The following is a 16,569-nucleotide window of genomic DNA, read 5'->3' on the forward strand; positions in this document are numbered from 1 at the left end:
AGGACCTGCAAAAGCTGAAAGAATTGTAGACAGTTTCAGAGAGAGCATTAGGGAATGATTGACAAAAACGGGTGAAAGAAATACAGTAGAAGAAGAATGCTTAACTTTGACAGATGAAATAGTGAAGGTAGCAGAGGATCAAGTAGGTAAAAAGACGACGGCTAGTAGAAATCTCTGAGTAACACAAGAGATATTGAATTTAATTGATGAAAAGAGAACATAAAAAATGCAGTAAATGTAGCATGCAAAATGGAATACAAATATCTCAAAAATGAGATCGACAGGCAATGCAGGAAATGGCTAAGCAGGTATGGCTACAGGACAAATGTAAGAATGTAGAGGCATACATCACTAGATACTGCCTACAGGAAAATTAAAGAGACCATTGGAGAAAAGAGAACCACTTGTATTGTAGGTAGTCTGTTTATATGTTTGTATGTTGGCACCGCTATAGACTGCCTTAATATCACTGACAGCGCTCTGCGCCTTTGCTAAGAGACTCTGTGGTTGAACGGACTCGCAGTTGGAAGTTAATGGTTAGCAGTTTTGAAGGTTAGCAGTGTTAGCGCACCTGCTTCGCGACCAATAAGTTGCAAGCACGCCAGGAACGCCGTCCTAGCAGACTGAAAGGACATAAACACAACGAAAGGACAACCCACACACACCGCCAGCTTGGAGGAATAGCCAACCAGCTTAGACTCCACCGAACAACAGAGACCAATCTGTCTCTGTCAGGCTGAAGCAAGCGCGAGCGGACGGTCTGGATGTGTGCTCGTCATGGAGATTTAATGTTGGTTGCAAATGGATTGTAAAATGATGATGGATGTATTTGCTAATGTTCAGGTAATGGAACGATTGCCGATTATACAATTTTGGAACTGGATGCCACATGATTCAGGTAAAATCTGCTAATTACATTGTTTGCTCCTCAGCAGAATCTTTCCTTTACTAACGACTTGCCTATTAGTAGCTAGAGCCTACAGTACTTAGAATCCTTTTATTTTGCTGGCTGTAGTTGCTGCTTGCTGCCTTTGCAGTAGTTCGTGTCATGAAGTTTTCTAAGAGGTAAGTGACTTATGAAATGTATGTGTTATCGTTAGGATTTCTTCTAATTCAGGGCCATTCCTTTGTGTTAACTATTTGCAGACAGATAACGTTGCGTTTGTATATTGTATGTCATAAACGAATAGGATATGTTTGGGTTGCAGTTGTCATGGAAAATTCTGTAGGTCAGTGTTGAAACGATAAAAAAAACCAAAGAGACAGTAGATTCAGTGCCACTCGGCTGCACTCAGCAGTTTAAGAAGGTTCATCTTGATGTTGAACCTCTTTCGTCTGTGTTTGCTTTAACAATAACATACGTTTTTGAGTGGGGTTCGTCTTTAGCAAAACACAGTTTTCTTTTTGTACCAGACATGCTTCACCGCAGTTGCAGCATAATCAGTGGGTTTTTTATTGTTATGGCTGTTAAACGTAGGGAAAGCTCTTTACTGTTTAAATATATATAAATATTACACAAAACCTTTCACGTAAATCACTAATCTCGGGCATAACCACAACAGTCAAGAAATCGTAATTTTTGCGTAACTGTTTTGCCTACATTATGTTTTATATAGTTGCAAGTGAGAAACTGTAAAGAAAAACACTGTGAAAACGTAATGCAGCAGGAAAACCACACCATGTGACAAGAAGGTATGAATACACAATTTTATGTGCTCTTCAAAAACCTGTTATTACGATTTAGAAACTGATATTTATATGTATTTAAACAGTTAAAAACATTCCTTATATTTAACAGCTATAATAATAAAAAACCTACTGATGATGCTACAACTGCAGTGAAACAAATCTGGGACAAAAAGCAAAATTGTTTTATTTTTTTCGCTAAAGTCGTACCCCCACTCAAAAATATATGTTAAGGTGGTTCATTTGCGGTCAGTAGCTTCAGAATATAACATATAAGTTTCACCTGCCGATCGTTAGCTGAGGATACCTCACTAGAATCGTATGGTTCTCTGGTAGTTTGAATAATTCGTGCATGATTAGAAATTAGTTATTGTTTACTGCAAGTGCGTATTTGTACTAGTGCGTAATTGTATATTTCAGTTTCTTATTCTTGTACTGTATTGTAATGAGCAAATCAGTTGTAACATGCATGTGCATTTGCACTAATTACTTCGCAGCTAATTAGATATTGATGATTTTCAGCGATATTTTAGTCTGTCTTATTATTATTGCTTATCAAATTGAGTTTTTCCTGTGTTATCGTGTGAAATGCTGTGATACTCATGGCGTGTGAAAAGCTAACACTACACTGCAAGGCAAATTGAGAAATGACAGTGAAGACGAGCGTAGCGTGTTAGCATCACCTAGTAACAAAGTGACAAATGTTTGAGACAGTAATTTGATAACTTTGCACAGGGACATGGATCAAGCAGAAAATAAAGGTGTACAAATGGAAACAATCAGTGAACAGGGAACTAGGTGCGCACCTAGCAACGAAGTGACAAATGTTCGAGATAATAATTTGATAATTGTGCACAGGGACATGGATCAGGCAGCAAATAAAGGTGTAGAAATGGAGACAAGCAGTGAACAAGTAACTACTGTCGATCGATTAGTCGGTAACTGTTCGTCTCAGGAATGCGAAACCACAGAACAATATTTTGCAAATACCGTAGAGTGATGTTTTGCGTCATAACCCTATTCTCAATAAAGTCAAGATTCATTCTTTACTCTTTAAAATCCTTACAATGCCGGTGCAGATGCACTACTTAAAAGCACAAAGCAGCATGTTTCATTGTTATAGGTATTAATGCAACAAATGGAACAAAATCAGAAAGAAATTAAAGAAACACTTGTACAAACACCCAAAGGTTTAACCGCAGATTTACTCAAAATCGAATGGAAATGTCAAAAAATTTATAAGAACGTTAAATCACAGATTTGTGAGCTATTTTACCCTATTTTTTCGCGACATGAAAACACATTACAGAATCATGAAGCTGCCATGAAAGAACTGCCGACCATTGTTGACGAAAATCCTGACACATTGCGGGCTAAAATTGACTTAGTTGCATCTCCCGATACTGTTGCGGAAATTGTAAAGATCAGGAAAACTTAAAGGATACAGTAGATAATCTTAAATTTGATTCAGAAAAACACAGGGACGAAATAAGTATATTATCGGAAATAAAAGCCGAAATTTCGGATCCGTTAACAAACTCATCTACTAAGGTAGGTGATGATTAGAATGTTACAAGACCCGTAGCCTTTACTGACAGAGGAGTACAAGGAAATTAGGAAATTTAAACAAATTCAGAATTAAATTAATACGCAACATTAAAGAGAAATGCGGGAAGTACAAGACTGATTTGCTCATGTGATACAAGAATTGCAGATTTCTGAGAATACTCGCGCTCCGACACTGGAAGAAGGATTTAGAAACATGGAAAAGTCACAAAGTAATAACACAGGCTATTCTGGAGATTTTCAAAGGAGTTGGCAAGGTTCAGCGACCCTTCAGATGGAAGCGAGAACACGACGTAAGAATGACAGATTAACGACTCGGCTTCACGATGACTTTGACTATAAGCTCTCATCACTACGTGTAAATTTAAAACAGTCAAGAATTCCAGTAATGACATTCATCCACAAGCTCGGTTTCATTCATTTGCTCATTATTTTCCTCCTCATGTATCATTAGAGCATAGATTAGAATGCAGCAGTAGCAATGCGTTCGGTTATTTGCGACTGTCACAGTGAAGGAGACTTCTACCATGCCTTCATTTCTGTTATGTTACACAAAAATCAGTATTTGTCAAAGATGTACTGTCCCTCCATATATGTCTAATTAAATTGTCTGAACATTTAACATACATTATTTTGGCAGGACGTTGCAAAGATGACATTGAAAATTTTTAGTGACTTTTATAAAAATTTTAAACTTTCAGACAATCGCATGATGCGAGAAAAGAAAAACAACTATTACAGGTCACATCCATCACAATTCCGTGACGACAGACATAACAACCGAACACGACAAGGCTACTCTTGTAACGCAGATCGTGACCAAAACAGATATCACTCGTATGACACCCATTGGCAGAATAGTAATAGTTACAGAGAAAGATCACATTCCCATAGTAATGAATATGACAGACAACCGTAGAAATAGACAATATGGGAACCTGAACAGTTATTATCAACTGAGACAAAATGACTTCAGACGCAACAGCCCACATCGTAATTACGATTATGGGAGAGATTCACCACCAAATGATCGATAAGAAAGAAATTTCAAAAATTACCGACATGACGACAGACGCTATAGTTACGACAACAGACCGGAATTCAATCAGAACTGGCGTAATTCAAATAGGGGAAGGCCCTCTCGACGAACTGACATTGTAGAAATTAGACCTTCGAGTCTCAGTAATGATGCGCGGCAACAAATAGACAGTAAACAATGACTCACACCGCAGGCAGCCACAAAACGTGCCTCTGAAACTGACGACGTAGCTGCTTTGACTATCAATTAATACAGTAATTTTACGACTTCACTTTAATAGGGAATAGACGACACACTCCTATTTTGTGTACATTTTTGCTTGTTACCTGCACGATTATATCATGACTATAACGCTCTCATTCTTGGTGCATGCTCCAAAATGACATTACGACGCTACTTATGAGGAACGCCACTTTCATTCTTGCTTTTGCGATGAATCTCTCTTATGTCTGTACAGTTTTTCTGCGTTCTTTTGAAAAGTAAAACACGTTTTGGTAATGACTTTTGCGGCATGACTGGTATGAGAGAATTATTCTCGTAACACAACAATACGTTACAGCATAGTACTTTCAACTTCATGGCACTGAACATAATAAGTACGGTATTTAATACGCATAGCACTTTATTTTTGTATATGTCAAAGGTAAATACATTGATTTTAGTAAAACGTTGCGTAGTAACGAGTATAACTACGACACTTGTCACATTTTTGCCATTAAGCGATGACAGAAATTATCTTACAACAAGACGCCGAGTTTAGAAGTATAGTTTAGCGCTATATGACACTCATTTGCGTGGTTACTTTTTGTACTTGGAACCTTTTTAGAAATTTTTAATTAAAGTGTTACAGAGAAGATTTTCGGTGATACATTTTGTTCCGCAGTTTTAATTTGTAACATATGAGGTATAATTACATTATCCCTCATGGGGGTACGCCCATTTTGTGTACTATGCGTGTGGCAAGTGCAAGGAGCCCTAGCTAATACGATATTTGCTTATACAGTCTTATACATAAGTACCATATTTCTCTAACACAGAACTACTGAACTATCTGGTCATCTAACGGAGAAGAATAAAAGTTTTTTTCTACGCCAGTGACACATGTGTAAATAATTACACAGATGGATAACTTTACATTTGTGAAATTGTACTTTGTATGTGTTATGTGAGCTGTTCACATATATTTTCGGAACCATTATGATAATGTCAGAGTTTTTAAAGTACATTTGAGGTCGATGACACTACTGAAACGAGCAGAGGGCATTTTTTTTTGAGGTTTCGGTATTATTGTAGGATGCTACGACGATTTTAAGATATGATTGAGATGTTATGATGATATTATTAAAAGTATGATGTGTATTATGTTGGTTTGATATAGTTGTGATCAATAACGCGATGCTATGTGAGGAATGTGTTATGCTATATGTTCATTATGATGAGATATTGAAGCAGTATCGACGTATATGTATATTTGTATATTGTGGGTCATAAATAAATAGGTTAATTTTAAGTTGTATCTGTCAGGGAAAATTCTGTAGGTGAGTGTTGAAATGATAGAAACAAGTAAAGAATTCAGTAGTTTAAACTCGTTCAGATGCACTCAGCAGTTTAAGTAAAAACGGTGTAGTTTCAGTATGAATATCAGGAGCTCAGACGTGAAACCCGCTCTTGGCAAAGTAGGGAAGGCCGGAGGATGAAAGTGCATATAGAGGGTCTGTAGAAGGGCGATATACATCAGAGCAATATTATTGAAAGGGAAGAGGACATAGATGAAGATGAGATGGGAGATAACAATACTGCATTAAGTATTTGACAGGGCACTGAAAGACCTAAGTCGAAACATTAGAATAACTTATAGCCTTGGGAGAGCCAGCCCTGACAAAACTCTACATCTGGTGAGCAAGATGTATGAGGCTGTCTAAGTAGCGTTAGACTTCAACAAGGATATAATAATTTCAATCCCAAAGAAAGCAAGTGTTCACAGGTATGAAAATTACCTATCTATCAGTTTAATAAGTCATGACTGCAAAATACTAACTCGAATTCTTTACAGACAAATGGAAAAACTGGTAGAAGCCGACCTCGGGGAAGATCAGTTTGGATTCCGTAGAAATGTGGCAACACGTGAGGCAACACTGACCCCAAGACTTACCTTAGAAGCTAGATTAAGGAAAGGCAAACCTGCAATTCTAGCATTTGTAGATTTAGAGAAAGCTTTTTACAAGTTGTTTGGAATACGCTCTTTCAATTTCTGAAGGTGGCAGGGGTCAAATACAGGGAGCGCAAGGCCATTTTCAATTTGTACAGGCACCTGATCGCAGTTATAAGAGCCGAGGTGCACGAAAGGGAAGCAGTGGCTGAGAAGGGAATTACACAGGGTTGAAGCCTATCTGCGATGTTATTCAATCTGTACATCGAGCAAGTAGTAAAGGAAACAAAAGAAAAATTTGGAGTAGGAATTAAGATCCATGGAGGAGAAATAAACACTTTGAGTTTTTACGACAACCTTATAATTCTATCAGAGACAGCAAAGCACCTGGAAGAGCAGTTGAACGGAATAGACAGTGTCTTGAAAGGAGGACATAAGATGAATATCAACAAAAGCAAAACGAGGATATCAGAATGCAGTGGAATTAAATCAGGTGCCTCTGAGGGAATTAGATTAGGAAATGAGACATTTGAAGTAGTAGATGAGTTTTGCTATATGGGGAGCAAAATAACTGGTGATTTTCGATGTAGAGAGGATATAAAAGTATACTGACAATGGCAAAGAAAATGTTTCTGAAGAAGCGAAATTTGTTAATATCGAGTATTGATTTAAGTGTCAGGAAGCCTGTTCTGAAAGTATTTGTATGGAATGTAGCTATGTATGGAAGTGAAACATGGACCGTAAAGGTTTCGACAAGAATACCATAGAAGCTTTCGAAATGTGGTGCTAGAGAAGAATGCTGAAGATTAGATGGGTACATCACGTAACTAGCGAGAAGGTACTGATGAGAAATGCGGAGTAGACAAGTTGACTAGAAGAAGTGATCGTTTGCTAGGACACGTTCTGAGTCATCAAGTGATCATCAGTTTAGTATTTGACGGGAGTGCACAGGTAAAAATCGTAGAGGGAGACGAAGAGATGAATACACAAACCGATTCAAAAGATGTAGGGTGCAGTAGTTACTCGGAAATGGAAGAGCTTGCACACGATAGAGTAGCATTGGGAGCTGTCTCAAACCACTCTCTGGACAGAAGACCGCAACAAAAACTACGGCCATCAGTAGAATACGACTCCATAATCTGCAACCAATTGTGAAGATAAACGAAGTTCAAATAAATGTGAGTCCAAGTGAAAAAATTCCCCCATTTATTCACTTACTAATATACTATGTGATCAAAAGTACACGGACACCCTCCAAAAAAGAAATTTTCGAATTAGGTGCATAGTGCTGCCACCTCCTGCCAGGGACTCCATATCAGCGACCTTAGTAGTCATTAGACATAGTAAGAGAACAGAAAGTGGCGCTCTGCGGAACTCAAGGACTCCGAACGTGGTCAGGTAATTGGGTGTCACTTGTGTCATACGTCTGTACGCGAGAATTTCACACTCTTAAACATCCCTATGTCCACTGTTCCCGATGTGGTAGTGAAATGGAAACGTGAAGACATGTAAAGCACAAAAGCGTATAGGCCGGCTCCGTCTGTTGCCTGACAGAGACCGCCGACTGCTGAAGAGGGTCGTAATGTGTAATATGAAGTTATGTATCAAGGCCATCACACAGCAATTCCAAACTGCATCTACAGCAAGTACTGTGACAGTTAGGCGGAAGGTGAGAGAACTTGGATTTCATGGTTGAGCGGCTGCCCATAGAGCCACATCACGCTGGTAAATTGGAAACGACGTCTCGATGGGGTAAGGATCTTAAACATTGGACTACTGAACAGTGGAAAAAAGTTGTGTGGAGTGACGAATCAAGATACACAGCGTGACGATCCGATGGCATGGTGTGGTATGGCGAACGCCCAGTGAACGTCATCTGCCAGCGTGTGAAGTCCCCACAGTAATATTCGGAGGCGGTGGTGTAATGGTGTGGTAGTGTTTTTCGTGGAGGGGGATGATCCCCTTGTTGTTCTGCGTGCCACTATCACAGCACAGGCCTACACTGATGTTTTAAGCACCTTCCTGTTTCCCACTGTTGAAGAGCAATTCGGGGATGGCGATTGCATCTACCAACACGATCGAGTACCTGTTCATAATGCACGGCCTATGGCGGAGTGGTTACACGACAATAACATCCCTGTGATGTACTGGCCCGCACAGAGTCTTTACCTGAATCCGGTAGAAAACATTTGGGATATTTTAGAACGCCTACATCGTGCCAGTCCTCACCGGCGACATCGATAGCTATACCAACTGCAGCACTCTGTGAGGCTTCCATTCCCCAAGAAACCCTCCATCACCTAATTGAACGCATGCCTGCGACAGTGGAAGCTGCCATCAAGGTTGAGGGTGGGCCAACACCATATTGCATTCCAGTATTACCGATGGAGGGCGCCACCAATTTCCTGTGAGTTAGTATGGGCAGAGGTAATTGTTGGCACCTGGAATAAAATAATAATTCGATCCTTTCACTGACCTCCCAATTCAGATGATACAGTTGCTGATAGGTTCAAAGAAAACTTGAGTTTTTTTTTTTTTTCAAACTCGTACCCGACTCATACGATTACAGTTGGTGGTGACTTCAATTTACCCTCGATACGTTGGGAAAATACATGTTTAATTCCAGAGGTACGAGTAAAACATCTTCCCAAAAAATTATTTCGAGCAGTAGTTCATGGGACCACATGGATAGTAAAAGATTGTGGAAACACACTTCGTCTCTTATCAACAAATAACCCTGCGTTAAAAATGAGCATCAAAACGGATACGGGGATCAGTAAACATAGGGTTGTCGTAGCGAGACAGAATTTTGTAACCCCCAAAGCCTCCAAACATAAACGAAAAATATATTCATTCAAAAAGGCAGATAATAATAAACTTCGCGCCTTCCTGAGAGACAATCTCCACTCCTTCAAAAATTAATAATATAATTGTAGCCCAGAGTGGCTTGAATTCAAAGTAATACTTTAGGTAGCAGTCGAGAGATTTATACAAAATAAATGAACATAAGACGGAGCTGAATCTCCTTGGTACATAAAGAGTCACAGCACTGTTGCAGGAACAACGAAACAAACATGCCAAATTTAAATAGACGCAAAATCCCCAAGCTGACGATCTTTTACAGAAGCTCGCCATTTAGCGCGGACTTCAGTACGAGATGCTTATAACAGTTTCCACGCTGAAACTTTGTCTCGAAACCTGGGAGAAAATCCGAAGAGATTCTGGTCGTATGTGAAGTATGTTAGCAGAAAGAAACAATCAATGCCTTCTCTTCATCAGAATATCAAAACAAATTGCAAAACGATGTTTGGAAAGATATCAGAGTGGTGCGAAAATAGGCACTTGACCCTAAATAACGAAAACGTGTGAGGTCATCCATATGAGATCTAAAAGGAATTCGCCAAACTTCTGTTACACAATAAATCAGTGAAATCTAAAGGCCGTAAATTAAACTAAATGCATAGCAATTACGATTACGAACAACTTAACTTGGAAGGAACGTACAGAAAATGTTGTGGGGAAGGTTAACCAAAGACTGCGTTATTGGCAGGACACTTAGAAAATTTAACAGATCTACTAAGGAGGCAGCCCACACTACGCTTGTCCGTCCTCTTTTAGAATACTGCTGCGTGGTGTGGGATCCTTACCAGGTAGGATTGACGGAGTTCATCGAAAAAGTTCAAAGAATGGCAGCACGTTTTGTATTTTCGCGAAAATTCTCCTGCGAATGGGAAAATATTTTGTTGACATCGACCTACCTAGGGAGAAACGATCACCACCATGAAATAAGGGAAAGCAGAGCTCGTACGGAAATATATAGGTGTTCGTTCTTTCCTCGCGATATACGAGATTGGAATAATAGAGAATTGTGAAGGTGGTTCGATGAGACCTCTGCCAGGAACATAAATGTGATTTGCAGAGTATCCAGGTAGATGTATAACTTGCAAATTATTTTCAATCAGGTGTCCGGATAGTTTTGATCATATAGTGTAGGTGGTAAATAGGTAGCAGTAACGTAGTGGTGGGCAATTGATGTTGTTCTTGACGTTAAATTGCAACTCTGCGCAGGTGATACTGGAGGCGAATGATTTAGAGAAAAATCAGAGACAGAAACGGACACATGGGAAGGTGAGTGACATGGCAATGGACGGTACGGGGAAGGGGGGAGGGGAAGGAGGGGAGGAGGTTTGTTGCAAGTCTTCTTAACACATGCCGATGCTGAAGTTTGTTTGCGGCAGACAGCAGTCTGAAGAAATTCTTCCACACAAAGCAGTCGCACTCTCCACGCTAAACCGGTGGCGCGTTATAGGTGTAAGTAGGCTGTTTAGGTTTTTATGTTGGTAACGTCACGTAGCGCTCTGTATGAAAATCACTGAGTGTGCTGTGTGTGGCTGGTTTGCTTTGTTGGAATTTGCTATTGTAGTGTTGGGCAGTTTGCTGTTAACAGCGCGTAGCGTTGCGGAGTTGGAGGTGAGCCGCCAGCAGTGGTGGATGTGGGGAGAGAGATGGCAGAATTTTAAGACCGGACGATCTGGACGTGTGTCCGCTAGAAAGAGTAAATTTGTAATACTGCATATCATGAACTGATATATATATATATATATATATATATATATATATATATATATATATATATATATATATATATATATATATATATGACTTTTGAACACTATTAAGATAAATACATTGTTTGTTCTCTGTCAAAATCTTTCATTTGCTAACTATGCCTATCAGGAGTTAGTGCTTTCAGTAGTTAGAATCTTTTATTCAGCTGGCAATATCGGCGCACACTGTATTGCAGTAGTTTGAGTAACGAAGATTTTTGTGAGGTAAGTGATTCATGAAAGGTATAGGTTATTGTTAGTAAGGGCAATTCTTTTGTAGGGATTTTTGAAAATCAGATTCTGTTGCTCTAAAAATATTGCTTGTCAGTTTAGTGATGATCAGAATATTTAAAGAGATAAATGTCTGAGTACGTTGAGTTCTGCTCAGCTGTTTGAAAATCAAATAACGTAACGGGTTTATCAGCACAGTAATTCATTAATTTTTCTAAGAGGATGCTTCATATGTCGACCCTTAGCCGAGGATACCTCATTGGAATCTTCTGATTTTTTTCTTGAAGTTTGTGTAAATAGTGTAGCTACTGTTTATTGCTAGCGCGTAATTACAGAGAGAATTTATTTGTAGTTGTAGTTTTTCATTGCTGTGCAGTAAAACAGTTGTGGCATGCTTGCAGATTTGCGCCAAGTATTTCGCAGCTGTGCTTGCAGTTAACGAGATATTATTTTCAGCGCTATGCTGATGTGTTTTCTTGTTTTTGCTCTTCAAATTGTGCTTTTCTTGTTACCATGTGAAATACGTGATAATTATGGCGTATGAGAAACGTAACACTAGGCTCCAAAGTAAATTGAGAAATGATAGTGACGACGAACATAGCTTATCAGCACCACCGTGTAATGAATTAACAGACGTCCAAAGCAGTAATTTGGTAATTGTGCATAGGTAAATGGGGCGGGCGGCAAATAATGGTGTAAACAGTGAAACATTAGTGAACACGGAAGCATTATTCATCGATTGGTCGACAATAGCTCACCTCAGGAATCCGAAATGACAGGACACAATCTTGCAAATACTGTAGATTCAGGTTTTGCGTCCACACCGTTTTCTCAAATAAATCAAGACACATTTTCTGCTGTTCAAAATGCGAATGATGCCGGTTCAAATGCATTGCCGAATAGCACTGAGGAACATGTTTTAGACACCAGTGCATTATTATTACAGTTAATGAAACAAATGGAACAAAGGCTACAAACGTTAGACACAATGCTTGAACCAAATCAGAAACAAATGGGACAAAATCTTCGAAAGTTAGACGCAATGGAACAAAATGAAAAACAGTCACAGCAACAAATTGAACAAAATCAGAAACAAATTAAAGAAACACTTCAACAAACACGTGAAGATTTAACAACTGAATTACGTAACATCGAATCGAAATGTCAAAAAGTCTATAATGACGTAAAAACACAAATTTGTGAGCATTTTCAGCCTATTTTTTCCCTGCATGAAAACGCATTGCAGAAACACGAAGAAGGCATTAAAGAACTGCAAACCGTTGTTCATGAAAATCACGAGACCTTGCGGGCTAAAATTGACTCGGTTTCGCAACTTGTAAAAACTCGGGAAAACTTAAAGGACACAGTAGATACTCGGAAAAATGGTTCAGAAAGACACATGGAGGAAAAGTTCATTATCAGAGAAAGTAGTCGAACATTCGGATCAGCTAAATAATTTACCTAAATGGTTGAAATGGCTCTGAGCACTATGTGACATAACATCTGTGGTCATCAGTCCCCTAGAACTTAGAACTACTTATACCTAACTAACCTAAGGACATCACACACATCCATCCACGAGGCAGGATTCGAACCTGCGACCGTAGCGGTCACGCGGTTCCAGACTGAAGCGCCTAGAACCGCACGGCTACACGGCCGGGTAAATAATTTATCTAGGAAGGTAGATGATACTCTGACTGACACAAGACCGGTAATCTTTAATGACACAGAAGAGTATGAACAAATTAGAAAATTCAAACAAAATCAGAATCAAATCAACACATAGTACAAAAAGAAATCCGGGAAGTACAAGATCAGTTCGCACAAGTAATAAAAGAAGTACATATTTCAGAGGACACTCGCGCTCCAGTACAGGAAGAGTGACACAGAAATAAGGAACAGCTACAAAATAATAACACAGGGCACTTCAGAAATTATGAAAGAAATTGGCTAGGTACATCGAATTTTGAGATGCAACCTCCGATAAGAAGTAACAACGACCGATATGCGACTTGCCGACATGATGATTTTTACTATAAGCTGTTTATTACTACGCGTAAATTCAAAACATTTAAGAATTCCGGCAACGACATTCATCCACAAGCGTGGCTTCATCAATTCTCTCATTGTTTTCCCCCTAACTGTTCATTAGAGCACAGATTAGAATTTATGTGTGGCTATTTGGAGAATGAACCAGCTGTAAGAATGCGCTAGGTCATTCACGATTGTCACAGTGAAGGAGAATTTTATGATGTGTTCCTAACAGCATAATGGTCTCAAGCTACACAAGACTAAGTAAAACATAGCATAATAATGATGAAACATTTCGAACAGTCTGAATTTTCCAGTGTTGTGAAATACAGTAGCTGTCAAACCCCTACAGCCCCTCAGAACTCATCCGCATTTGCTTAATCAAATTGCCTGAACATTTGCGACATATTATTTTGGTAGGACGTTCAAAAGACGGCATTGAAGCTTTTCAGGGACTGTTACAAGCATTGGAAATTGCCACTGACAATGCAGGCGAAAACAGGAACACAACAATTACAGGTCGCACCTGTCACAATTCCACGATGAAAGAAATAACTGGACACGACAAGGCTATTCTTACAACGTAAATCGTGACCAAAACAGACACCACCCATATGACAACTGTTGGCAAAATAATAGTTACAGAGAAAGATCGCATTTCCGTAGTAATGAATATGACAGAGATAACCATAGAAACAAACAATATGGGACCCTAAACAAATATTATCAAGGGAGACGCAACAGTTCAGCGTGCAGATACAATTCAGGGAGAAATTCTCCACCACGTGACAGGCAAGAAAGAGACTATGGAATCTACCGACATGACAATAGACAATATAATCATAACGACTGACCAGAATTTCATCAGAGCTGGCGGAATTCAAACATGGCAGGGCCCTCTCGTCAAGGTGAATTTATAGAAGTTAGACCTCCAAATCGCAATAACAACGCGCGCCAACAAAGAGACAGACAGTGACTCGCACCGCAGGCAGCCACGTGCGCCGGCTGGCTCAGAGAAAAAAAAAAAAAAAAAAAAAAAAAAAAAAAAACATAGACGTTACCCTTGAGAAAAATTTCAGCATTCCTTATCGAAGTATACAACATGATAGTTGCTTTGAAGTTGAAACTCTGCGCACTAGAACACATTGCAACACATTTCACATGTAAAACCCTTTACTGAAAGATAATCTGCTTTTTAAATTAGTCTTTGCTATAAAAATTTTCACTTCAAGCTGCTAATACGCTTTGTCGCACTTAGAAACTGCTAACATGCAACAATGTTTTGAAGTTAAATATCCAGTCAAGAACCAGGAGAACTAATTTAAACAGAAATTACGAATGCATTGTTAGAGTGAACAGACGACACAGTACATTCCTGCTTGTTAGTTGCACGATTACGTAACGAATATATGGCTTACATACTTAGAACATATACTGCTAATGAAATATTAATGCAACATTTTGGTTTAACTGAAAATGCATTATGGATTTGTAGTGCGTTATAAGAGATATCAGATGATACAGAGGTTAGTTTGACAGCTACACGATTATATCAAGACGCTACTAATGAGTGACACAATTTATATTATTGCTTTTACGCTGTATCTGTTTTATATCTGCACAGGTTTTCTGAATTCTTCTGGAAAGGAAAACATGTTTTAGTAGTAACTTTTGTAGGGTAGCTACAATGAGACAGCCTTTTTTGTATCACAACAATACATTACAGTATAGTACTTTCTTGATCTTGGTACTGTATGTAATAACTACGATATCTATATGCATAGCATTTCACTTTTATTACAAGGTAAGTACATTGACTTCTACAGAACTTCGCTTATGGACGACGATAACTACGACACTTGGCACATTTTTATCGTTAAGTAATGACAGATATTATCTTACAAGACACACTTTTTAGCGCTGCAGTACACGTATTTGAGTGATTAATTTTAAAACATTTCTTTTTAAAGATTTTTGAATCACAAAGATACAAAGAAAGTTTTCGGTGATACATTTCATTCGATTGCTGTAATCTATAACACCTAAGGGTATAATTACATTAATACTCAGGGGTTACATGCCTACTTTGTGTACCATGTGTTTGGCAAGCACAAGGAGTCCCAGCTAATATGGTATTTGCTTATACAACTTTACACATCGGTACCATGTTTCTCTAACACGTAAGTTACACAGCTATCTGATCATTTAACTGAGAGAGACAAACAATTTTTTTTTTACTATGTCAGTGACACATGTTTACGAAATTACACAGTTGGATAACTTCACACTTACGAAATTGTATTTTGTCTGTACTGTGTGCACTGTTCATATTTTTTCAGAGCCATTTTCATACTATGAGAGCTTTGAATGAAGTGTTTGGTATGGGACCATGATTTTAAATATGTTTGAGGTAGATGATACTATTGAAATGAGCAGAGAATCGTTTTTAGGTTTTGAAATTATTGCAGAAAACTACGACGTTTTTGAGATTTGGCTGAGTTTTCATGATATTATTACGATGAGGTATGTTTATGAACAATAAGCTGATGCTATATGAGGAATTTGATTATACTGTGTATTTATTATGATGAAATATTGAAGAAGTGTCGACGAATATGTATATATGTGTAATAAAGTAAGGAATAATGACTAGTCGTTAGGGACTCTGGTTTGTAAAAAAGGATGTTGGAAACCAAGAATCGTACTTTAAGAGTTATGAAATGTGTGTATATGTGTGAATGTATCACAACACTGGTATTCATGAAATTTCGATTCTGCAAATTTCTACTATAACTTTTCGACCTGTGAAATTTTATTGGTATAAGATTTTCACTGTAGCGGAAACTGCTGTAGTAAAATTTTAGGTAAGAAAGCTAAGTGACCTTGACGTAATGTGTTGTGGACGCCCAACTGTGCCAGTCGCCTGGAGAAAAAAAGCCGTTAGGTGGAGAAAAAAAGAGGGCATTAACCTCAATATTGACATTCCTGTGCAGAAAGTATCGCAAATACGACACTTTCTGATAATTATAGAAATGACTAATGAAATGATGAGAAACATTTCACGGCTATTGTCTAGCTAGTTGAGAGATTTTTTACTGCCTTTGGAGATGTCATTTGCCTAGTGAATGACGTTTCATGCCTTGCTTTATGTATGTATTTGCCTATTTTGTTTGATATCTGGTTTCCAGCTGTGTTGAAGCCTTGGTTTTATAAAATAAAATTAAATGCATTTGCTAACGTGAACACTTTCTGTCAACAGA

The sequence above is a fragment of the Schistocerca gregaria genome, chromosome 6, assembly GCF_023897955.1.
Source record: "Schistocerca gregaria isolate iqSchGreg1 chromosome 6, iqSchGreg1.2, whole genome shotgun sequence".
Taxonomy (NCBI): Eukaryota; Metazoa; Arthropoda; class Insecta; order Orthoptera; family Acrididae; genus Schistocerca; species Schistocerca gregaria.